The following is a 24835-nucleotide window of genomic DNA, read 5'->3' as shown; positions in this document are numbered from 1 at the left end:
GTTCGGAACTTTCTAGCAATAATAACACATAGGAAAGGGGATTATGAAGAATTTACTTAAAGGGCCTATGTCTTCAAAAAAAGTTCAGTAAACAAATGCACAACACAACGCAACAAAATCACCTCCGAAGGTACCATCATACTGGTTACAGACAACTTCGTTGTGACAGGAATCATGCTTCTCCCAAATTTGAACTGCTTGTTCCGTTGATCTAATGGTCAGAGGGTTAAATTTGATGAGGTCTTGTGCCGATGGTGGAGCCTCACACACAAGTGTATGATGGGCAGGTACTCTAATTGGCAGGAGGTGACTAGTGGCGTCTCACAGGGATCTGTGTTGGAGCCTCAACTATTCACTATATTTATTAATGACTTAGATGGTGGAATAGAGAGCCACATATCCATGTTTGCCGATGACACAAAGATAGGAGGCATTGTAAGCAGTATAGATGGAGGCATAAAATTACAAACAGGTATTAATAGATTAAGTAAATGGGAAAAACTGGTGCACATAGATTTCAATATAGGCAACTTTGGACTTAAAAAGGATAGAACAGAGTACTTTCTAAATGATGAAAAGCTAGAAACAGTGGAGGTCCAAAGAGGCTTAGTGGTCCATCTACATAGATCATTACAATGTCATGGACAGATAAAAAAATAGAAACATAGAAAAATAGGAGCAGGAGTCGGCCATTTGGCCCTTCGAGCCTGCTCCACCATTCAATATGATCATGGCTGATCCTCTATCTCAATACCATATTCGCGCTCTCTCCCCAAACTCCTTGATGTCTTTTGTGTCTAGAAATCTATCTATCTCCTTTTTAAATATATTCAGTGACTTGGCCTCCACCAAGGGAATTCCACAGGTTCACCACCCTCTGAGTGATGAAATTTTTCCTCATCTCAGTCCTAAATGTCCTACCCCATATCCTGAGACTGTGACCTCTCGTTCTAGACCTCCCAGCCAGGGGAAACATCCTCCCTGCATTCAGTCTGTCTAGCCCTGTCAGAATTTTATACGTTTCAATGAGATCCCCTCTCATTCTTCTAAACTCTAGTGAATACAGGCCTAGTCGACCCAATCTCTCCTCATACGACAGTCCTGCCATCCCAGGAATAAGCCTGGTGAACCTTTGCTGCACTCCCCCCATGGCAAGTATATAGTTTCATAGGTAAGGAGACCAAACTGCACACAGTACTCCAGGCGTGGTCTCACCGAGGCCCTGTATAACTGTAGTAAGACATCCTTGCTCCTGTACTCAAATCCTCTTGCAATGAAGGCCAACATACCATTTGCCTTCCTAACAGATGCTGCACCTTCATGTTTGCTTTCAGTGACTGGTGTACAAGGACACCCAGGTCCCTTTATACATCAACATTTCCCAATCTAGCACCATTTAACTAATACTCTGCCTTTCTGTTTTTCCTACCGAAGTGGATAACTTCACATTTATCCACGTTATACTGCATCTGCCATGTATTTGCCCACTCACTCAACTTGTCTAAACCGCCTTGAAGCCACTTTGCATCCTCCTCACAGCTCACAATCCCACCTAGTTTCGTGTCGTCAGCAAACTTGGAAATATTACATTTGGTTCCCTCATCCAAATCATTGATATATATTGTGAATAGCTGGGGCCCAAACACTGATCCCTGCGGTACCCCACTAGTCACCGCCTGCCACCCTGAAAAAGACTCATTTATTCCTACTCTCTTTTTCCTGTCTGTTAACCAATTTTCAATCCATACCAGTATATTACCCCCAATCCTGAAGGAGCCGAAGTTTCTCGAGCCACAGGCATTTACCGCAGATGTAGTCGCCCTGGACAAAAATGTCCACAAGTTCCCACATATTGCAGCAGCACATCTGTTCTCCCATTATTTTACTTATTTAATTAATTAGTTTAGTGTTATTAAATTATTTACCTCGTTTAGTTTACTAAATTAATTAAATTAAGTTTAGTTTTTAAAATTTAGTTAGCCCACAGTCACTACCAATCACTTACAAGTGACGTCACACTGCCATTTTCTCTTGTTGTTGCAGGTCTGCTGCTGCTTTTAAGCCCGGTCTCGAGCCTCGGTCTGCTCCTGCTCAGGTCCGTTGCTGCTCTGCTTCTCCCGCTCTCGCGCTGTTTTGAACTCCGGCTTCTCCCACTCTCGCGCTGTTTTGGACTCAATCAAAAATGCTAATGGAATGCTGGCCTTTATAACTAGAGGACTAATATAAGGGGTTAGAAGTCATGCTGCAAATAAACAAAGACCTGGTTAGACCAAGGCTGGAGTACTGTGTTCAGTTCTGGGCAGCAGACCTTAGGAAGGATAAACTGGCCTTGGACGGAGTGCAGCGTAGATTTACTAGAATGATACCTTGACTCCAAGGGGTCGATTTTCCTGGAGCTGTCAGGCGGAGTTTCAGGCATGTGGGGGGGGAAAATCCTGAATTTGGGGGTCCCGACACCATCCCGCCCAAAACCCCGCCCCACGCAAGTTTCAGGGGCGGCGGGTACCCGCCCTGCACTGGGACCCGCCGAAACCAGGCAGGAAGGGATTAGTGCCAATTAACTGCCTGTTAACAGGTAGTTAACAGGCAGTTTTTAGCCTAATCCCTATTTTGAGGTGTTTCGTGTGGGATTTCCGACGGCTCCAAACCACGCCAGGTTAGAGCAGGCGGGCCGTCGGGTTGAAGGAGTTGGAGGGGTCGCGATGTCGTTGCTCAGGTGAGTGATGGGTGCATGAGTGCAAAGGTAAGTGTGTTTGGTGTGTCTAAAGTGTGTAAAGAACTTTTACATACATGTACTTACCTTAACAGCCTTTCTTCCTGTAGCCGTCGGGAGCCCATCACTCAGCCGGCACTTAAAGCTGAACGGCTGCGATCTGTGAAAAGTGACAGCCTTCAGCTTTGAGTGCTGCTGAGAGTTCTAACTGAGTCTGTGCAGAAGGACTCATGTTAGAACTCAGATTGTCAGTGTTTCACAGCTTCAAACAGCTGTGAAACACTGATATTTCATCCGTCAAGAACTCTTGACAGATGAAATTGCAGTCTGTGACATCACCTGTTGCCGGGTGGCCCTTAATTGGCCTGCTGAGCCCGCTGGGCGGGCTCAACAAGGTCAATCAAGGGAAAATCGCGCGGATTGGCCGGACGTCGAAGTAGGCGGGTCTAAAACCCGAAAGTTGTAGACCTGCCTTCTTCCCGACAGCTTCAGGAAAATCGACCCCCAAGGGTTTACTTATGAGGAGAGATTACACAAACTAGAGTTGTATTCTCTGGAATATAGAAGATTAAGGGGTGATTTGATCAAAATTTTCAAGCTATTAAGGGAAACTGATAGGGGAATCTAGGACGAGAGGACATAGCCTAAAAATTAGAGCCAGGACTTTCAGGAGTGAAATTAGGAAACACTTCTACACTCAAAGGGTGGTAGAAGTTTGGAACTCTCTTCTGCAAATGGCAATTGATGCTAGATCAACTGTTAATTTTAAATCTGAGATTGATAGATTTTTGTTAACCGAAGGTGTTAAGGGATATGGGGCAAAGATGGGTATATGGAGTTAGGTCACAGATCAGCCATGATCTCATTAAATGGCGGAACAGGCTCGAGGGGCTGAATGGCCTACTCCTGTTCCTACATCGGTCAATCGTGACTATCAACAGTGCAAGGCATTGCCAAAGTTACCCACAGATTTTTGCCTTTGATAAAAGGATCACCTTGTTCCATTTCGTTGATATGATATTATTAAGTGCATTGTTCCTTTAGCGAGAAAGGTAAATTAGTAGAAGATCCGCCATGGTAATTTATCAAAAAAATCAGATAAGTTGTGTGCTAGCATCAGAAAATCACTAAATCACAACTGTCGGATCATCATAAAAAACCCAACTGATTTTAAGTGGGACTAATCGGTAGCTCTTTCAGCGATCCAGCACAGGCACAATGGCTCGAATGGCTTCCTTCTGTGCTGTATGATTCTATTCTATGGTTCATTAATGTCCTACAACCTGCCGCCTGTAGCCGGCCTCTCCTACATGCGACTCAAGTCCCACACTACAAGGTTGGCTCTTAGGGGCTGGGTTCATGTCACGCAACATGTAACCCCACCTGACGTAGGGTCATCCAGACTCGAGTCGACATTGGCTTGTTCTCTCTACACAGATGCGGCCGAACCTGCTGTGATTTCCATCAAAAAAAAATGTTTCTTTGTCTGTTTTTTGTTTTTCATACAGACCCCAGCATCTGCAACATTTGACCCCTTGTGACCCCCACCTCATTGTTCTTTGATGTAATGTTTTCCTGACTGACCTGTTTGGACACCATTCACACCTTTGATTGCTGCGATTATCTCTCTGCCGAGGTGTGATAAATGGCAGTTAGAAAGATTACCTGTAATCATCTGGCATTATTCTCTGACTATATAAGCTGTGTCTATATGCATCTCTCCACTTCACCTGATGAAGGAGCAGCGCTCCGAAAGCTTTTGATTTCAAATAAAACTGTTGGACTATAACCTGGTGTTGTGTGACTTCGTACATTTGTCCACCCCAGTCCACACTTAGGGGCTGAACATACGCCGGGGAGCCTCCTACTTGTCATTACGTCAGCAGCAAATCCACAGAAACCCTGACAACCGGCGGGTACGCCTTTTGGACCATTTCAGCGGAGATTCCATGGCTCTTACGCCGAGCGAGCGGGAGAAGCCTCGCAGACATTCACCCCTTTGACGTCCTGAGGGCAAGTAGGGATGGGCATCGAATGGTTACCAATGTCACCCACATCACAAGAACAAATAATACAAATAAACAGATTTACAAAAAAGATGAAACAGGCTGGAGGCTCGGAGGACTGGATTTTCTCAGCCCCGAGGAGGCAGGCATGGAGGAGGGACTGCCGGTAAATTCGGAGAAAGTCGGGGTGGATGGCAAACCCGCCCCCATCTCACCTCCGTGCACATTTGCCAGGGGGCGGGCGGATGTGTAGCTTCGGGTCCCATCTCCTGGAGGCGGGAAAGGCATTTAATCATTTTAACTGCCTGTTGACAGGTAGTACACAGGCAGAAAAAAGGATTTGTGCCATTTTACCTTCACAGGTGAAGGCTTCTCAACCTCGGAGAGCCCCGCCTGGTTGGAGGAGACGTGAAGGAGGTCTGTGGTGGTTGGAGGCACCTGGAAGTAAGGTGTAGAGGTGAGTGATGGGTGCAAGTGTGGAGTGGTAAGTATGTAACGTGAGTGTTAAGTTTAAAAGGTGTTCACTTACCTTGTTTTCTTCCTACAGCCTTCAACCGTGCTGGATCGGGGGAGCCGACATCCTCCTTGTCAATTTCACAGACTGGCTGTTGGAACCTCCAAACCAACAGCCATGTGAAATTTACAATGTTGAAAGGTTTGATGAGTCCTGAACACAAGGCCTCATCAAACTAAAGAGAATGTCATTGTTTGACAGTTTCACAGAGCTGTCAAATGCTGACATTTCTTCTTTCAAGAAGTCTTGACAGATGGCACGTCTGACGTTGACATGCTCTGTCAGTGACTTCTTCCCTAATTGGCCTGCTGAGCCAGCAGGGCGGGCTTAACAAGGTCAATCAGGGGAAAATCCCTCTGATTGGTCAGGTGAGGATGGAGGCGGGACATTGGCACGGCAAGCAGCAGTCCCGCCTCCAACTCGTCTCCATTGAGAAAATCCAGCCCTTATACTCAATCCACAAGCTGTTCTTCTAAAGGTAATTTACACATTACAGACTTTCCCAGTGTTTCTATGTTTGCTATGTTATGTAGCGATGTTAATATTTTGCTGATTTTCGTGTTTCATACTGCCATTCACTCGTAATTGAAAACTTGAGTTGCTTCAATCAGTAAATGTCTGGCCTATGTGGTAATCTGCGCCATTTCAGAAGAACTTGGCAGCGCAGTCTATGTTACATCCGTAAACAGATTATAAAAGTGGGGTTGTTGTTGAAAAGGTACAGCTTCCAGATCATAGAGGACAAGTTTTGAGTGTGAGGCTCGCTATTAAACCATGGAGTGGGAAGATACTCCCTAAACAAACAAAAAAATCTCATTCCCTCTTTCATGATGATATATGTCTATGGTATTCTATTTAACTGCTCCTTCCCGATAAATATGCATGTTTCTGTATAATTCACACTGGAAATGTATAATTTACCAACACCAATATATCTGTGGAACGTGGAGGCTCTCAATGTGACAAAACCATTGGTTTGTCATATTAAAGAAAGGAAATGGTCCCAGATGTGTAAATAGGATGGAAGGTTCGATTGGGATGCTGGGGTTTTGCCTGATTTGCTATTGGGGAGTGGGGAGAAGCATCTCATTACATATTAACTTTGGCAGAGATCTACGAGAAGGCCCACTGCCTTTTCTGCTGGCCAGAGAATGATGATTGACATAAGAAAGGAAGGAAAATAATGTATTAAAAGAAAAGACATCCATTTTAAGTTTTAAAAAAACAAGAAGTGTCAGATGGTTTGAGAACTAGACTAAGGGCCAGAATGTAGTGTCCGTGTGTAGATAAAGACACTGAAGACAGGAGTTGATTCATAGGTATTTACTAAGCAAGTCTGGGGGGGGGTTTCTAAAGGATATACACAATACACAGGCTTATATAGCCCAAGTGGCAATTACCGGCATTATGCACACCTGGGGCTCTTAAAGGCACATACACCATAATTGCTCTTAAAGACACATACACCACAATTCCTCCCCTTCTAGCTACCTAGTACATCATATTTTAAGTAATTATTAATTACATGTTATATGCAAAATAATATACATTGCTGTATTAATTAATTATAAGTTAGTCTCTCAGGAGGCTTCCTGACTCGGTCCGGATAACGCCTCGGGGGTGTAGTAGTTTCTGGTGGTGTAGTAGGTTCTTCTGGCAAGGCTGATTTGGCTTGAAGGCCAGTGTTGGGTTCATCGGGCTCCAGTATCACCGGATCGGAGGTAGATATGGGTATCTCTACTTCATCGTTAGATGTATAGAGTGGTGGTGTAGGTTGTCCCTTTTCGGATGACTTGATGATTTGGTCAGCATGGCGCCTTATTATGCTGTCTCCGATGTCCACGGTATACATCAGTGGTCCTAATCGTGTGCAGCTAGTTCCAGGCTGCCATTTCTCGGTACGGTAGTCCCGGGCCAAAACCGGTTGGCCTATCTGGAAGGCCCTAGTTGGCCTTTCATTCATGCCCTGAAACTGCCGGTTCTCCACGCCCCTTCGGATGTTGGGCTTGACCAAATCCAGCCGGCATCTTAGGTTTCTATTGTAGAACATCATGGCGGGAGTTTGGTTAGCAACCATATGCGTTGCATTCCTATATGCAAATAAGAAGTTATCCACCTTGTGCTGAAGTTTTATGTCTTCATTACCCATGGCCTTGATGGCCTTCTTGAAGGTCTGGACAAACCTTTCAGCCAATCCATTGGTGGCGGGATGGTATGGGGCGGACATGTAGTGCTTTACCCCATTGTTCTTTAAGAACTTTCTGAATTCTTCGGACACAAATTGCGGTCCATTATCAGAACATATCTGCTCCGGCAGCCCATTCCTGGCAAATATGGTCCTTAATACTGTGATGGTTTTTTCCGTGGTGGTGGAGGACATCTTTATTACCTCCGGCCACTTGGAGTGTGCATCAACTGCGATTAAGAACATTGAGTCCATAAATGGACCAGCAAAGTCGATGTGCACCCTTTGCCAGGGAGATGAGGGCCACTCCCATGGATGTAGAGGGGCCTGTGGCGGAGCATTTTGGACCTTCTGGCATCCTAGGCAGCTCTTGGTCATGTCTTCGATGTCTCCATCGATACCTGGCCACCATACAAACGCCCTAACTAGGTTCTTCATTTTCACTCCACCCAGATGCCCCTCGTGAAGCTCCTTTAGCACTTTATCCTGGAGTTTGGGTGGAATCACCACTCTGGATCCACACATCAAGGTTCCTCGGCACACTGACAGCTGTTCTCTTCTTTGCGAGAATGCTGGCAACAGTGGTTCGCCATGTGCTGGCCATCCCTTCACTGTTAAATCGTAGACCCGTGAGAGAGTAGGGTCATTTCTTGTCTCCCTTTCAATGGCAGAATTTGTCACCGGTAGACATTCCACTATGGTAGAGTGGAATATCTCTACTGGGTCTACTGTAGGTGCCTCTTCTATCGTTGGCAACGGTAGGCGTGATAAACCGTCAGCATTCCCATGCTGTTTTGACCCTTTGTATTCAATGTTGTATTGGTGTGCCCCTAGAAAAAGGGACCACCTCTGTAGTCTTTGTGCCGTCATAATGGGGACACCTTTTTTAGGGTTGACTATGGAGATGAGGGGTTGATGGTCAGTCAGCAAGGTAAATTTTTGTCCGTGTAGGTAATGGTTGAATTTCTTCACTCCCCATACCAGGCTGAGTGCTTCCCTGTCTATCTGGGCATAGTTACGCTCAGCTGAGTTCAATGAGCATGACGCAAAAGCTATCGGCCGTTCCGAGCCATCAGGGAATCTATGGGACAATACCGCTCCTATGCCGTAAGGGGATGCATCGCACGCCAGTCTGATTGGTAGTGATGGGTTGTAATGAGCCAAAATTTTCTCGGATGTGATTAAGTCTTTACATTTATGGAAGGCACGTTTACAGTCTTCGTTCCATTTCCAAATCACTCCTGTCTGTAGAAGATCATTAAGAGGGTGTAGAATAGTTGATAAGTTCGGTAAAAATTTATGATAGTAATTTATTAATCCCAGGAATGACCTTAATTGTGAAACATTTTCAGGTGCTGGGGCTTTTATAACTGCTTCAATTTTTTTCAGGTGACTTATGCAACCCTTCCTTATTAATTATGTGGCCACAATATGATACCTGATTTTGGAAAAATTCGCACTTGGGGTGATTTGCTCGTAGGCCCCGTTCTTTCAGCCTAGTGAGCACCTGCTCCAAATTGGCAAGGTGCTCGTTGTCATTTTCTCCTTTTATAAGGATGTCGTCTAGGTAGCATTGAGTCCCCGGAATCCCTTGCAGGACTTGCTCCATAGCTCTTTGCCAGATAGCTGGAGCTGATGCTATTCCAAAAACCAGTCGATTGTACTGGTACAGGCCTTTGTGTGTGTTTATTGTGAGATACTTTTTAGAGGTCTCCTCAACCTACATCTGTAGATATGCCTGTGCCAATTCAATTTTTGTGAAACGTTTCCCTCCGGATAGTGAGGCGAAAATATCTTCTATCCTCGGAAGAGGATACTGTACCGTGTGAAGGACCGGGTTTACAGTCACCTTAAAGTCCCCACAGATGCAAATTTTTTTCTGTTCCTCAGAGTTATTTTTCAATGTTTTTTTCATGACTGGAACGATGGGTGTTGCCCATTCGCTCCAATCTATTTTGGATAATACGCCTGCCTTTTCCAAATTCTTCAGCTCTGCCTTGACTGCCGGACGTATTGTGTATGGCACCGGTCTTGCCTTAAAAATTTTTGAAATTGCTGTATCTTCCACTTTTATTGAGGCGGTGATGCCTTTCAAGGTTCCTAGTTTCTCTTGAAACACTTCTTTGGCGTTGGCCAAGATGTCTTTTAATCGTTCAAGTATGATGTCATCATTGTTTTTTTCCTTACTGGTCACCGTCAGTGCCTGAATGGAGTGCCAGTCTAAACGTATCTTCCTTATCCATTCACGTCCCAACAACGGTGGACCACCATCTTGTAGAATGTATAAATACAACTTTTGTATTTCTTTGCCATTGTATACCACAGGCACCCTTATTTTTCCTTTGGGGTAGACTTTCTGCCCCGTATATGTTTTTAAGATAATGGATGTGTCTTTTAGAGGTATATGCGAAAATAGCCTCTCGTAATCTCGTCAATTTATTACGGTTAGAGCTGATCTTGTATCTAGCTCCGTTTTAACTGGGGACCCTGCTATTGTGAGGGTAACCCAAATGGTTTGGTAATCCTCTTTGGCAAGTACATTATGTAATTTGAGACAGCTTAGTCTCTTGTTTCCGGAGTCGCTATCGCTATTCTGGTCTTCGGAGCTATTGTCCGTCATCATTTGTACCTTCCTGTACTTTTCTTTATTGATTTTTTGTTTTCTGTCAGTGGATTTATTTTGTCCAGATTGGCATACCCGTGCAATGTGTCCAATCTTACCACATTGCTTGCATGCTTTGCCCTTGAACCAGCAGTCCCTCTGGTTATGGGTGGATCTGCCGCAGCGATAACATCTTCCGAACTCCTGTGTCATTTTATGGGTGCCGAAGTCCTGTGTCTCTTGTTGTATCTCTGCAGCTCCTTTTGCTGCTGCTTCGTATGATACAGCCATACTGAAAGCTTTGTCCAATGTTAAATCTTTTTCAGAAAGCAGTCTTTTTTGTGTTCCTTCACTTAAGAGACCGCAAACAAATTTGTCTCGAAGATAATCCGATAGTCCTGCTCCGAATTGGCAGTACTTTGATAGCTTTCTTAATTCGGTTAGGTAATCAGCGTTACTTTCATTCTTGTGTTGATTTCTCTTGAAGAACTTGAATCGTTCCGCTATCAGCAGCGGTGTTGGGTTTAAATGCTCCTGCAGGGTATCAACAATTTCTTTAAAAGTCTTGTCCTTTGGTTTGGCTGGAGTGATTAAATTTCGTAACAGCCCATATGTCTTCGCGCCCATTAAGTTCAGAAGTACTGAAGCTTTTTTTTCATCTGTTATTCCATTTGCAGTGCAATAAACCTCTACTCTTTCCACGTATGTGGTCCAATCTTCTATTTCGCCATCAAAAGCCTCAATATTACCAGATTTAGGCAGTTCAGAAAAGATATGGCGCTTCCCGCGCTTTTTTTTTTCTCTCTGTAGCAACGGTATGGCGCTTCCCGCGCTTTCCCGCCGCTGCTACCGATAACAACGCTGTTTTACTGTGGTTTCCGTTTATTCACTGTTGGAGACTCGTTCCCGACGGAGGTCTAAACGCTGACCTGCTTGCCGCGCCGGCCGTCTCTCGAGTGCACCCTCCCAGTCCGTTATTGCTTGCCTCCGATTTCGCTGCCTGTCTCAGCTGTAGAGCCCGCCGCTGGAGCTCCAGCCTGACGCCCAGGAAGGATTAGCGCAGTACCTGTCACCAGCTTGGCCAGCTGGTGAAACCACAGTTTCTATTACTTCCTTGCGTCTTCTGGACGCTGGAGGAATCGATGTCCTTGAGGTGCTGCCGAATTGCAGGTAAGTCCGTTTCCACTTCGTCGCCACTGTAGTGTCCGTGTGTAGATAAAGACACTGAAGACAGGAGTTGGTTCATAGGTATTTACTAAGCAAGTCTGGGGGGGGTTTCTAAAGGATATACACAATACACAGGCTTATATAGCCCAAGTGGCAATTACCGGCATTACGCACACCTGGGGCTCTTAAAGGCACATACACCATAATTGCTCTTAAAGGCACATACACCACACAGAAGTCCACGGGTTAATAAGAATATAAGAACATAAGAAATAGGAGCAGGAATAGGCCACTCGGCCCCTCGAGCCTGCTCCGCCATTCAATAAGATCATGGCTGATCTTGGGCTCAAAGCCACTTCAGATCCCACTGTTTTCCATTCACACTTCCATCACTGTGAGGTGGGTGAAATGATTCCATTTCACAGAGTAGGGTCAGTGGAAGGCTGCAGGACCTGTCGTCCCAAGTGTTGGGTAATATAAACAGAGAGCAGCATCGCCTCACGCTAGTATCTGGTGGTGACGAGACAAGTATCTCTCTCTGTAACAGGCTTCTTGGATTGCAAAGATAACTTACATGAAAAATTCATTTTCTGCAATAGGACCAGCACATTGTGAGTTTTTTTTCTGTTGCTCAGGGCATTCTGATTGTAATGTGAGACAAAAAATACCAAGCGTTCAAAAGAGAAAAAAAATGTTGAATCCCAATTTCTGAAGACGCTTGAGAAGCAAATTGAATGAACCAGGCAGCAACGTGATCCTGAAAGGGAAGATGGCGGCCAGCGCTAAGGGCACTTCAGATAAAACGGCTGTTCAAAATTATATCAGGTTTTGCTGGAGTAAATCGGGAGAAACTGTTTCCACTGGCAGGAGGGTCGATAAACAGAGGACACAGATTCAAGGTAATTGGCAAAAGAACCAGAGGGGAGATCTGGAATGCGCTGCCTGAAAGGGCGGTATAAGCAGATCCCACAGTAACTTTCAAAAGGGACTTAGATAAAAACTTTGAAAGGAAAAAAATTGCAGGGCTATGGGGAAGGAACGGGGAGTGGGACTAATTGGATCGCTCTTTCAAAGAGCCGGCACAGGCACGATGGTCTGAATGGCCTCCTTCTGTGCGGTATGATTCCATAATTGGCCAAAAGCAATTTAAAGTGATACTCCCAGCTAAAGGTCCGCTCGCTCCCCGCCATTGTCCTCTCTTCCTCTTGTGACGATGCTATCTCATGCTGGTGTGGGAGAATCACAGTTCAGCCTATCGCTGTGCTCCTCATTCCTCCCCACAAACGTAGAGTTACTGGATTAAGATCTGAATCGGAACACGGCCTGATTGTTGTCCCAAAGGTGCTGAGGCCAATTATGGCACTCCTTATTGCTGCTGCAGGTGGAATCAGCTAACTCAACACAGGCTCGGGATCACGCCAGGCAGTCAGTCAGCTGTGCCAGGCGATGAGACCTTACCCAATCCTCTCTGCTATAAAAATAGCTGGCTAAATGTAAAATTAAAAACAATTTTACTTACCTTCAGATTCTCTGTTGGTAGGGAGGGGAGAACACCTGGCGTCTTGCCATCTACACCATTCGCCTGTTTAGCCTGCCGCAAGTATCTGAAGTGTGAAGAATACACTGACTTCGACAGAGTATGTTACTGAGTGTCAGCTGTGGCTCAGTTGGTCGCACTCTCTCCTCTGAGTCAGAAGGTTGTGGGTTCATAGTCCCACTCCAGGAATTTTGAGCACATAAATACTAGGCTGACACTCCCATGCAGTGCTGAGGGAATGCTGCACTGTCGGAGGTGCCGTCTTTCGGATGAGATGTTAAACCATCTGCTCTTTCAGGTGGACGTAAAAGATCCCATGGCACTATTTCGAAGAAGAGCAGGGGAGTTATCCCCAGTGTCCTGGCCAAATTATTCCTCAACTAACATCACTAAAACAGATTATATGGTCAGTATCACATTGCTGTTTGTGGGACCTTGCTGTGCGCAAATTGGCTGTCGTGTTTCCCACATTACAACAGTGACTACCCTCCAAAAAGTACTTAATTGGCTCTAAAGCGCTTTGCGATGTCCAGTGGTCGTGAAAGGCGCTATGGAAATGCGAGTCTTTCTTTCTTTAAGGATAGACTCATAGGCCTCGATAGTAACCAACCACGGTGGGTGGGAGTGGGTCGGGGAGGGGGTGGGTTAAAGACTTAAATATGGGGAACACGTCCCCATCATGCTGTGCATGTGAGCAGCGGATATCGGGGTGCACGAGTGTCCCACCAGGGAGAGGCGGGACTCCCTATTAACATATTTCAATCAGGCTCCCACAGTGCACTCGGGAGACGGGTTTAAATTTTGCTGCTGCTGCTCTGAAACTCAGCAATGAAAGGGAGACGGGAGCTGCGGGCTCCACAAGGTAAGTGCCTCTTACAGCAATCCTTGTCGGCCAGGAGGAACAGCAGGGCTCACCGCCCCCACAGCCCCCCACCCCGAACCCACAAGGAAGCCTTCAGCCTCCCCCAGCCCCGACTGCTGACCTCACCGCCCACCCCCCCGATTGCCAGGGACCGTCACTGGCTGCGGCCTCCTGCTGCTGGTGTTCCCTCCCAGCCTCCTGGCCCACAAGGGTAGCTGTCAGAGGCACTTTCCTTGTGGAGACAGCAGCTCCTGCCTCCCTTTCACTGCTGAGTTTCAGAGCCTATAACCAAAGAGTCGAATGGCCATTTCTTGCACTGGATAGAGTCCGTAGCACAAGGTGGAGTGAGGGAATTCAGAAGGCCTTGGTAGGGCATTTCACCTCTGAGGCCCATTTTTGGATCTAGCCCAGACTGCTGGGGCGAAAGAAGATAGAATGAACTTACATCGCTATAACACCTCTCACATCCGCAAGACATCCCAAAGTGATTCCCAGCCAATTAATTGAAGTGTAGTCGCTGTTGTTTTGTAGGCAAATGCAGCAGCCAATCTGCACACAGCAAGATCCCACAAACATTGGTATGAGCAGTTAATGAGATCAGCCATGATCTCATCGAATGGCGAAGCAGGCTCGAGGGGCCGAATGGCCTACTCCTGCTCCTATCTTCTATGTTTCTATGTTTCGATGTTAATCTGTTTTTTATGGTATTGGTTGAGTGGGATGAATATTGGCCAGAACGCCAGGAAACCTCCCTGCTCTTCTTCAGATAGCAGCATGGGCCAACGGGTTCTCAACGTCACGCCGGCTGAAAGTCGGATGAACTCTTTCTCCGTCTGTCGGCGGTATGGTTCCCTGTGAATCAATCTAGTTAGCTGCACGTGGGCTGGGGCCCACAGCACAAAACTGCCCTAATTCAGCGCCAATTGGCAAACTCACTCAGAGATGCCGTATGTTGCTTACTGTTGGAAACGGAAGATTTCACACCTCTGCCATGCTGTTCTGAGTTTGGGGCGAAGCACACTCCAATCCATACCGGCAGCTAAATCAGACCCCAAACCCCATCCCACCGTGAGCGCTCATTTAAAGGGGTATGCTCACTGCCCACAGTTTTCTGATGCACAACCCCACTGGGACAAGGATTTAGAAAAACTTCCCTATAAAAAGAGAACATTTATGGTTTTGCGATCAATAGAGAACAGGAGCCCTCACCCTGGAGAGAATCTAATTTTGCCTTATCCAACCTGGGAGTACATTCCCCTGCCACGTTGGGGGTGGAGAACCTGTTCTGGGTGCAAATTGTGCTTGAAATTGAACTGTTTAAATTACAGTTCAGGTTTCCGCTAAAATTCATTTGCATAAACACAAACGTAAAATATTCCATGAGCCAGCGCATTCGGGCAGTGTAACAGAACGCAATGGTTTGTTTTTCCTTGTACTGAAACATATTCCTTGAGATATTTAAGAGCGGTAACCTGGCGCAGTTTGATTAATACCGCTGAAAATGGGTTTATCACAAAAAATAAGCATTTTAATCAGAGTCTTTAGTCATAGACGATAGCAAAATACTGCAGATGCTGGAAATCTGAAATAACAACAGAAAATGCTGGAAAAACTCAGCAGGCCAGGCAACATCCATGGAGAGAAATTAGAGTGACGTTTCGGGTCTAACCCTTTTTCAAACTGGAAAGGAAATAAAATAGATCGAAGGCACGGCTGCGATAGAACAAAAGAAGTAATAGAAGTAAAAGAGACATTAAGAGGTATTCAAAAACAGACGAGATGGTAATAGGACAAGTGGAGACAAAAGACGGCAAGATTAGGTGTGAAGTGTACGAGCAGAAAGAGAGACAGCTGCTTTTTGGGAGAGAGGAAAAAAAGGAAAGGAGGGGGGAAAGGGAAGATCCAAAATAAAGGGGTGGAAAAAAATTTATAAGTAAAAATGTAATAGGGGCCGAGGTTATGATCTGAAATTGTTGAACTCGATATTGAGTCCGGAAGGCTGTAAAGTGCCTAATCGGAAGATGAGGTGCTGTTCCTCGAGCTTACGTTGAGCTTCCGTGGAACAATGCAAGAGGCCGAGGACGGTGAGGTCCGAGTGGGAGTGGAGCGGTGAATTAAAATGACAGGCGACCGGAAGCTCGGGGTCACCCTTACGGACTGAACAGAGGTGTTCCGCAAAGCGGTCACCCAATCTGCGTTTGGTCTCCCCAATGTAGAGGAGACCGCATCGTGAGCAGCGAATACAGTATACTAGATTGCAAGAAGTACAAGTAAATCGCTGTTTCACCTGGAAGGGGTGTTTGGGGCCCTGGACAGTGGGAAGGGGGGAGGTATAGGGGCAGGTTTTACATCTCCTCCGCTTGCACAGGAAGGTGCCAGGCGAAGGGGAAGGGCTGTTGGGGGTGATAGAGGAGTGGACTAGGGTGTCACAGAGGGAGCGGTCCCTTCGGAATGCTGAAAGGGGAGGGGAGGGGAAGATGCGTTTGGTGGTGGGATCACTTTGGAGGTAGCGGAAATGGCGGAGGATGATCCGTTGGATGTGGAGGCTGGTGGTGAAAGGTGAGGACAAGGGGAACCCTATCGTGGTTTCGGGAGGGAGGGGCAGGGGTGAGGGCAGAAGTGCGGGAGGTAGAACGGACGCGGGCAAGGGCCGTGTCAACCACGGTAGAGGGGAATCCTCGGTTGCGGAGGGACCGCTCCCTCCGAGACACCCTAGTCCACTCCTCTATCACCCCCAACAGCCCTTCCCCTTCGCCTGGCACCTTCCCGTGCAAGCGGAGGAGATGTAACACCTGCCCCTATACCTCCCCCCTTCCCACTGTCCAGGGCCCCAAACACCCCTTCCAGGTGAAACAGTGATTTACTTGTACTTCTTGCAATCTAGTATACTGTATTCGCTGCTCACGATGCGGTCTCCTCTACATTGGGGAGACCAAACGCAGATTGGGTGACCACTTTGCGGAACACCTCCGTTCAGTCCGTAAGGGTGACCCCGAGCTTCCGGTCGCCTGTCATTTTAATTCACCGCTCCATTCCCACTCAGACCTCACCGTCCTTGACCCCTTGCATTGTTCCACGGAAGCTTAACGTAAACTCGAGGAACAGCACCTCATCTTCCGATTAGGCACTTTGCAGCCTTCCGGACTCAATATCGAGTTCAACAATTTCAGATCATAACCTCGGCCCCTATTACATTTTTACTTATACATTTTTTCCCACCCCTTTGTTTTGGATCTTCCCTTCCCCCCCCTTTCCTTTTTTACTCTCTCCCAAAAAGCAGCTGTCTCTCTGCTCGTACACTTCACACCTAATCTTGCCGTCTTTTGTCTCCACTTGTCCTATTACCATCTCGTCTGGTTTTGAATACCTCTTAATGTCTCTTTTACTTCTTTTGTTCTATCGCAGCCGTGCCTTTGATCTATTTTATTTCCTTTCCAGTTTGAAAAAGGGTTTTGACCCGAAACGTCACTCTAATTTCTCTCCACGGATGTTGCCTGGCCTGCTGAGTTTTTGCAGCATTTTCTGTTGTTATTTCTTTAGTCATAGAGTCATAACGGCACAGAAGGAGGCCATTCGGCCCATCGAGTCCACGCCGGCTCTCTGTGGAGCAATCCAGTCAGGCCCATTCCCCCACTCTATCCCCGTAGCCCTGCAAGTTTATTTCCCTCAAGTGCCTATCCAGTCTCCCCTTGAAAACATCGAGTGTCTCCGCTTCCACCACTTCCGTCGGCAGCGAGTTCCAGGTCCTCTCCACTTGTGAGTAACCTGATTTTAAATCACTGAACATGACTTAAAAATAATGATACTAAACCAGCTAATGGTTTCATTGGTGTTCACTGATCAGTTTCTTAGTAAATAAAATATTTTTTAACATGTAAAAACTTTTCAAACCTGCCTACTGGTGCCTGTGTGCCTAAAATAACCAACTTAATTTGAAGAGCCTCCTCGAAGGGCCACAAATGGGCGGAAACTCACCGTGTTACTTCAATCTGGCGGCATGGCCAGATCTGTGGGCGCGGCCGGCTTTGGGCAAACTGGTTTTCGAGCCAGCGTTAAAGATCGCGGAAACTCGATTCACGCTTGATGTGACTTACCTTTCAGAATTCCCTGATCTTCTGCACCGGCTCAGCCGATTTCACCTGGACTGGGCTGGTGATACTAGCGGAAACTCTACCCCGGGGTGTCTGAAATAGGGTCGTGTTCCATTCCCCAGCCTGGATAAGCATCAAATATCAGCAAAAAGGTAACCGTCCATAAAAGGGACTGATTTAAAAGTGCGGTATTTCAGTGATGGCCATCTATCAAGAACAGGCTGTTGCTGCTCTGTTGGCAGTGTTTGCAAACCAGATAACAAGTATTAACACGATAGCAAAATACTGCGGATGCTGGAAATCCGAAATAACAACAGAAAACGCTGGAAAAACTCAGCAGGCCAGGCAACATCCGTGGAGAGAGAAACAGAGTCAATGTTTCAGGTCGAAGACCCTTCGTCAGGACTGAGAAAAAAGCAGGAAATGAAACGGAAGAAAAAGCAAGTTTGGGGGCTGGGAAATGGGGGAGGGGATGAAAGAATAAAAGGGAAGGTCTGTGAGAGGTGACGAGACATTAAGATATTCAAGGCGAGACAAGATGGTAATAGGACAGGTAAAGAGACAAAGGATGGCTTTAGATGAGGTGTGAAATGCGCTGGCAGAGTGAGAGACAGCTGCCATGTGGGAGAGAGAAAAAAGGAAAAGGCAAAACAAGTATTAACACCTCCACAGTATCCAATTCGAAAACAATCAATGCGGGAGAAGGGAAGGAAACTCAACCTTGTCTGAGTCAGGATGCATCACACACGAGTCAGACTGCTCTCGGCAGTTTACTGGCTGAATCAATAAAATAGCTGTCTTTATTTAATTATTTTAGGAGGGACGGTAAGTTGTGGAGATGGGAGCTGGAAGCTACAAAGGACCACGCACAGTTTCTTCTCCTTCTTAGGCAGTCCCTCGGAACCGAGGATGACTTGCTTCCACACTAAAAATGAGTTCTCAGGTGACTGATGAATCCAATGCGGGACCGACAGTCTCTGTCACAGGTGGGGCAGACGGTGGTTGAAGGGGCGGGTGGGTGGGGTGCTTGGGTCGACGTGCGCTCCTTCCGCTGTTTGCGCTTGGCTTCCGCTTGCTCCCAGCGAAGAGACTCGAGGTGTTTGGCGCCTTCCCGGACGCTTCTCCTCCACTTTGTGCAGTCTTGGGCCAGGGATTCCCAGGTGTCAGTGGGGATGTTACACTTTTTCAAGGAGGCTTTGAGGGTGTCCTTGAAGCGTTTCCTCTGCCCACCTGGGGCTGTCTTGCCATGTCGGAGCTCCAAGTAGAGCGCTTGTTTTGGGAGTCTCGTATCGGGGATACGGACGATGTGACCCGTCCATCGGGGCTGATCGAGCGTGGTCAAAGCTTCGCTGCTGAGGATGTTGGCCTGAGCGAGAACACTTGCACAGTATAAGTGAGTGGGTAAAACTGTAGCGACTGGAGCTCAATGTGGGGAAGTGTGAGGTCATCCACTTTGGATCCAAGAAATGTAAATCGGAATATTTTATTAATGGTCAGAAACTAGGAACTGTGGAAGAGCAAAGTGTACAAATACTAAAAGCTAGTGGGCAGGAACAAAATATAATCAAAAAGGCTAAAGGAATGTTGGCCTTTATTGCAAGAGGGTTGGAATAAAAGGGGAGGAAGTTGTGCCTCAATCGTACTGAGTCTTGGTCAGACCCCATCTGGAGCCCTGCGTACAGTTTTTTCCACCATCTACAAGGCACACGTTTGAAACTTATAAAATTCTGACAGGACTGGACAGACTAGATGCAGAAAGGATGTTCCCGATGGTCGGGGAGTCCAGAACCAGGGGTCACAGTCTAAGGATAAGGGGTAGGCCATTTAGGACAGAAATGAGGAGGAATTTCTTCACCCAGACAGTGGTGAACCTGTGGAATTCTCTACCCCAGAAGGCAGTCGAAGCCAATACATTAATTATATTCAAGAAGGATTTGGATATATTTCTTAAGGCTAAAGGGATCAAGGGGTATGGGGAGAAAGCAGGGATTGGGTACTGAATTTGGATGATCAGCCATGATCGCATTGAATGGTGGTGCAGGCTCGAGGGGCCGAATGGCCTACTCCTGCTCCTATCTTCTATGTTTCTATGTTTCTATGAATGTGATGGAATACTCTCCACTTGCCTGGATGAGTGCAGCTCCAACAACAATCAAGAAGCTCAACACCATCCAGGACAAAGCAGCCAGCTTGATTGGCACCCCATCCACCACCGGCATACCGTGGCTGCAGTGTGTACCATCTACAAGATGCACTGCAGCAACTCGCCAAGGCTTCTTTGGCGACACCTCCCAAACCCGCGACCTATTTCACCTAGAAGGACAAGGGCAGCAGGCGCATGGGAACACCATCACCTCCAAGTTCCCCTCCAAGTCACACACCATCCTGACTTGGAAGTATATCGCCGATCCTTCATCGTCGCTGGGTCAAAATCCTGGAACTCCCTCCCTAACAGCACTGTGGGAGTACCTTCACCACACGGACTGCAGCGGGTCAAGAAGGTGGCTCACCACCACCTTCTCAAGGGCAATTAGGGATGGGCAATAAATGCTGGCTTTGCCCACATCCCATAAACGAATAAAAAAATGTTCTGGCACCACACCTCAGGAAGGGTATATTGGCCTTGGAGAGAGTGCGGCGCAGATTCACCAGAATGATACCGGGGCTAAAGGGTTAAATTATGAGAACAGGTTGCACAGACTCGGCTCGTATTTCCCTTGAGTTTAGATGTTGAGGGGTAATCTAATTGAGGTGTTTAGAATGATGCAAGGATTCAATAGGGCAGATACATGTGGGCAACTTTAACCCTCCCGCCCCCGTGATGGGAGGGAGTGGGGTCGGGGGAGGGGGTTAAATTGGTAAATTTGTGCAAACCGACCTCAACTTGCCATGAATGCATCTACTTCCAGTTTAACCACGGCGGGATTGGTGGCGTCGGAATAACCCGCTCTGGAGAGGCAGGTCCGTCATTGTAATTTTTAAATGAGGCTCCCTTCCTCAGATTTTGGGAGCCATTCCAATATAACGGCTGCGGGCCGGGTTTCCCAGGGCTCGGGAAACCCGGCAGCTGAAGGGAGGCGGGAGCTACCAGATCCAGCGAGTAATTATTTATTGGAGCACTGCTTGTGGGTCAGGAGGAGAAGGAGTGCTTCCCTCTGTTGTGTATGTACCTTTAAGAGAATAACTGGTCTCAGACTGCAGTACCGGCAGTGACCACCCCTGTATAAAAGGCGCTAGAGAGCCTCTGTTGTTTAGATTCGTTTATGCCTTTCACCAGTAAAGACTTGTTTGTTTCTCTCCTGCTAGTCCGTGTCTCAATCATTCACGGACTTAACACTGGCGACGAGTTAGAAACGAACTTACCTGCAACTCAGCAGCAGCTCCGACGACGTGTTGAAGGTCGGAGCCAGAAGAAAGAAAAAAAAAAATAGGCCATTGAAACTCGAGAAACGGGCGTCGACCGTCAATCATCGATTTCAAAACTCGCAGGAGAGACTGTCCAGAGCCAGGCTGGGTTCCTCGGCCGTGGTTTCCCAGCTAATCGGGCTGGTGGCAGGTAGTGCTCTGATCCTTCCTGGGCTGCAACGGGGCCGGGCAGCAAGTCGGGAAGCAAGGAGAGAGAGAGAGGGTGGAGCATACAGGGCGCGGCCGGTGTTTCGAAGCTGGGCAGTGTATTGATTTCTTTGTGGGTTCAATGACGAGACATTTATGAAAGAGAATGAGTTTTAATCTAAAGTCTGTTCAACTCTTTATACAGCATTTCAGGAGACACCCTGCTAGTGATGCATCTAGAACGAAACCGAAACTAAACTAACTGCCTTGCTTCTCTCGGTCACATGCCCTCTGCTGGTCAGGCACAAGCAATCAATACATGCAATCATGCTATTAAGGCATCATAATCGAACAGGCAAATACCATCTCTATTTGCTGATATCATTACAGGCAGCGTTCGGACCTCAGAAGAGGGAGGGAAGTGTACCAGAGGGTCCGCTCCACGACGGGAAGATAATAAAAGAAAACAAATTAATATTTAACGCGCAGGAAACCGTGGAAAGCAGTGCTAACAACAGCGGGGAAGAAGACAAAGCGCGGGAGGCGCCATTTTGTTAAATCGGGGAAGAAGGCAAAGCGCGGGAGGCGCCATTTTAGATTTGCAAGATGCCGAAGACTGGCTGTATCACTGCTTTTGATAATACATTAGAGGACTGGACCACGTATGTGGAAAGAGTCGAGGTGTATTTCGAGGCAAATGAAATAGCGGAGGGGAAAAAGGCATCAATATTGCTAAACTTAATGGGCGCTAGAACGTACGGCCTATTGCGGGATCTGATTACTCCAGCCAAACCGAAGGCGAAGAGTTTTAATGAAATTGTTGCTGTTCTACAGGAGCACTTAAACCCTGCACCGCTGTTGATAGCAGAAAGATTTAAATTCCACAGGAGAACTCAGCACAAAGATGAGAGCAATGCTGAGTATCTTACGGAACTACGCAAGCTATCAAAGCACTGCCAGTTCGGAGCAAGACTGGCCGATACCCTACGGGACAAATTTGTCTGTGGACTCCTGAGTAAAGGAACACAGAAGAAATTACTCGCAGAAAAAGAGCTGACGCTAGATAAGGCTTTCAGCGTGGCAGTATCGTATGAAGCAGCAGCCAGGGGAGCTGCAGAAATTCAACAAAAACCACAGGAATACGGCACCCACGAAATGACACGGGGATTTGCAAAATGTTATCGCTGCGGCAGAACAAACCATGACCAGAAGGACTGCTGGTCCAAAGACAAAATATGCAGGCAATGCGGGAAGATTGGACACATTGCACGAGTTTGTAGGTCTGGGAAGAAGACCAGCGACAACAAAAAGGCTACTAAGGAACCGTACAAGAAAGTACAAAAGATGACGGACAGTAGTTCCGAAGACGAGATAAGCGATAGTGAATCCGAGAACAGGAGATTAAGCTGTCTCAAACTTCACAATGTAATCGCAAAAGAGGATCACCGAACCATTTGGGTCACCCTCACGATAGCAGGGTCCCAAGTTAAAATGGAATTGGATACAGGATCAGCGCTAACCGTCATGAATCGACGAGACTATGAGCGGCTATTTTCACACATACCCTTGAGAGAGACACCCATCGCCTTGACGACGTATACGGGGCAAAAAGTATACCCCAGAGGAAAAATAAGGGTGCCTGTCGAATACAATGACAAGAAAATACGGAAATTGTATCTCTACATACTGCCAAATGGTGGACCACCGTTATTGGGACGGGAATGGATCAGGAAGATAAACTTAGATTGGCATTCCATTCATGCAATGACGGTGGACAGTAAAAAAGATGAAGACGTCACTCCTGGACGATTGTCAACAATCTTATCTAACACCAAAGAGGTATTTCAACAAGAACTGGGCACGCTTAAAGGCGTAACCGCCTCGTTAAAAATAGAAGAGAATGCAGTTCCCAAGTTTTTCAACGCGAGACCGGTACCATATGCAATTCGTCCAGCCGTCGAGGCAGAGCTGGAGAATCTGGAGAAGGCGGGCGTGTTGTCTAAGGTCGACTGGAGCAAGTGGGCGACACCCATCGTTCCTGTCATGAAGAAAACGTTAAGCAATAAGTCCGGAGAGCCAAGGAAGATTCGCATCTGTGGGGATGTCAAGGTGACGGTGAACCCTGTCCTTCACACAGTACAATATCCTCTTCCAAGGATAGAAGACATCTTCGCCTCACTGTCTGGAGGGAAGCGTTTTACAAAAATTGACCTAGCACAAGCATATTTGCAGATGGAGGTTGAAGAGTCCTCTAGGAAGTATCTCACGATAAACACTCACAAAGGTCTTTACCAGTATCATCGATTGGTATCGGAGTAGCATCGGCTCCGGCGATATGGCAAAGAGCGATGGAACAAGTCCTGCAAGGGATTCCAGGGACTCAGTGTTACTTGGACGACATCCTTGTAACAGGTGAAGATGACAGTGAACACCTTAACAACCTAGAACAGGTGCTCACTAGACTACGGGAACATGGGCTGCGAGCCAACCGCCCCAAGTGCGAATTTTTCAAGAAACAGATATCGTATTGTGGCCACGTGATTGATGAAGAGGGGTTACATAAGTCCCCTGACAAAATTGAAGCGGTTGTTAAGGCCCCAGCGCCTGAAAATGTGTCGCAACTGAGGTCATTCCTCGGGTTGGTGAATTACTATCATAAGTTTTTGCCGAATTTGTCGACAATTCTGCACCCACTGAACGCCCTGCTACGAACGGGGGTAGCATGGAAATGGAGCGATGATTGTAAACGTGCTTTTCAGAAGAGTAAGGACTTAATCACTTCGAAGGAAGTATTGGCTCACTACAACCCAGCACTGCCAATCAGGCTGGTGTGTGATGCGTCTCCCTACGGCATTGGGGCGGTACTGTCACATAAATTCCTTGATGGTTTGGAGAGGCCGGTAGCTTTTGCGCCACGCTCGTTAACTTCTGCCGAGCGTAACTAGGTCCAGATTGACAGAGAGGCCCTCAGCCTAGTGTGGGGGGTGAAGAAGTTCAATCACTATCTGCACGGTCAAAAATTTACTCTACTAACCGATCATCAACCTCTTGTCTCCATTTTCAACCCTCAGAAGGGCGTACCGATAATGACAGCACAGCGGCTGCAGAGATGGTCCCTTTTCCTAGGGGCACACCAATATGACATTGAGTACAAAGGAACTAAACAGCATGGAAATGCTGATGGATTGTCACGTCTATCGTTGCCGACGGTGGAAGAAGAAGACCTTGCAGTGGATCCAATGGAGTTATTCCACTCGACCATAGTAGAATGTCTCCCTGTGACGAATGCAAACATAGAAAAGGAAACACGGAATGACCCGACACCATCACGGGTCTATGATTTAACGGTGAAGGGATGGCCAGCACATGGCGAACCACTGCTGCCAGCATTTTCGCCAAGAAGAGAACAGCTGTCAGTGTGCAGAGGAACCTTGATGTGTGGATCCAGAGTAGTAATTCCACCTAAGTTGACGGATAGAGTGCTCAATGAGCTTCATGAGGGTCATCTGGGTGGGGTAAAAGTGAAGAGCTTAGCCAGAGCGTTTGTGTGGTGGCCGGGAATCGATAGAGAAATCGAAGAGATGACCAAGAGCTGTGCAGGATGCC

This window comes from Somniosus microcephalus, chromosome 25 (genome assembly GCF_052327205.1).
Source record: "Somniosus microcephalus isolate GS21.2 chromosome 25, FLI_Smic_1.0, whole genome shotgun sequence".
Taxonomy (NCBI): domain Eukaryota; kingdom Metazoa; phylum Chordata; class Chondrichthyes; order Squaliformes; family Somniosidae; genus Somniosus; species Somniosus microcephalus.
Note: the sequence above shows the minus strand (reverse complement) of the source record.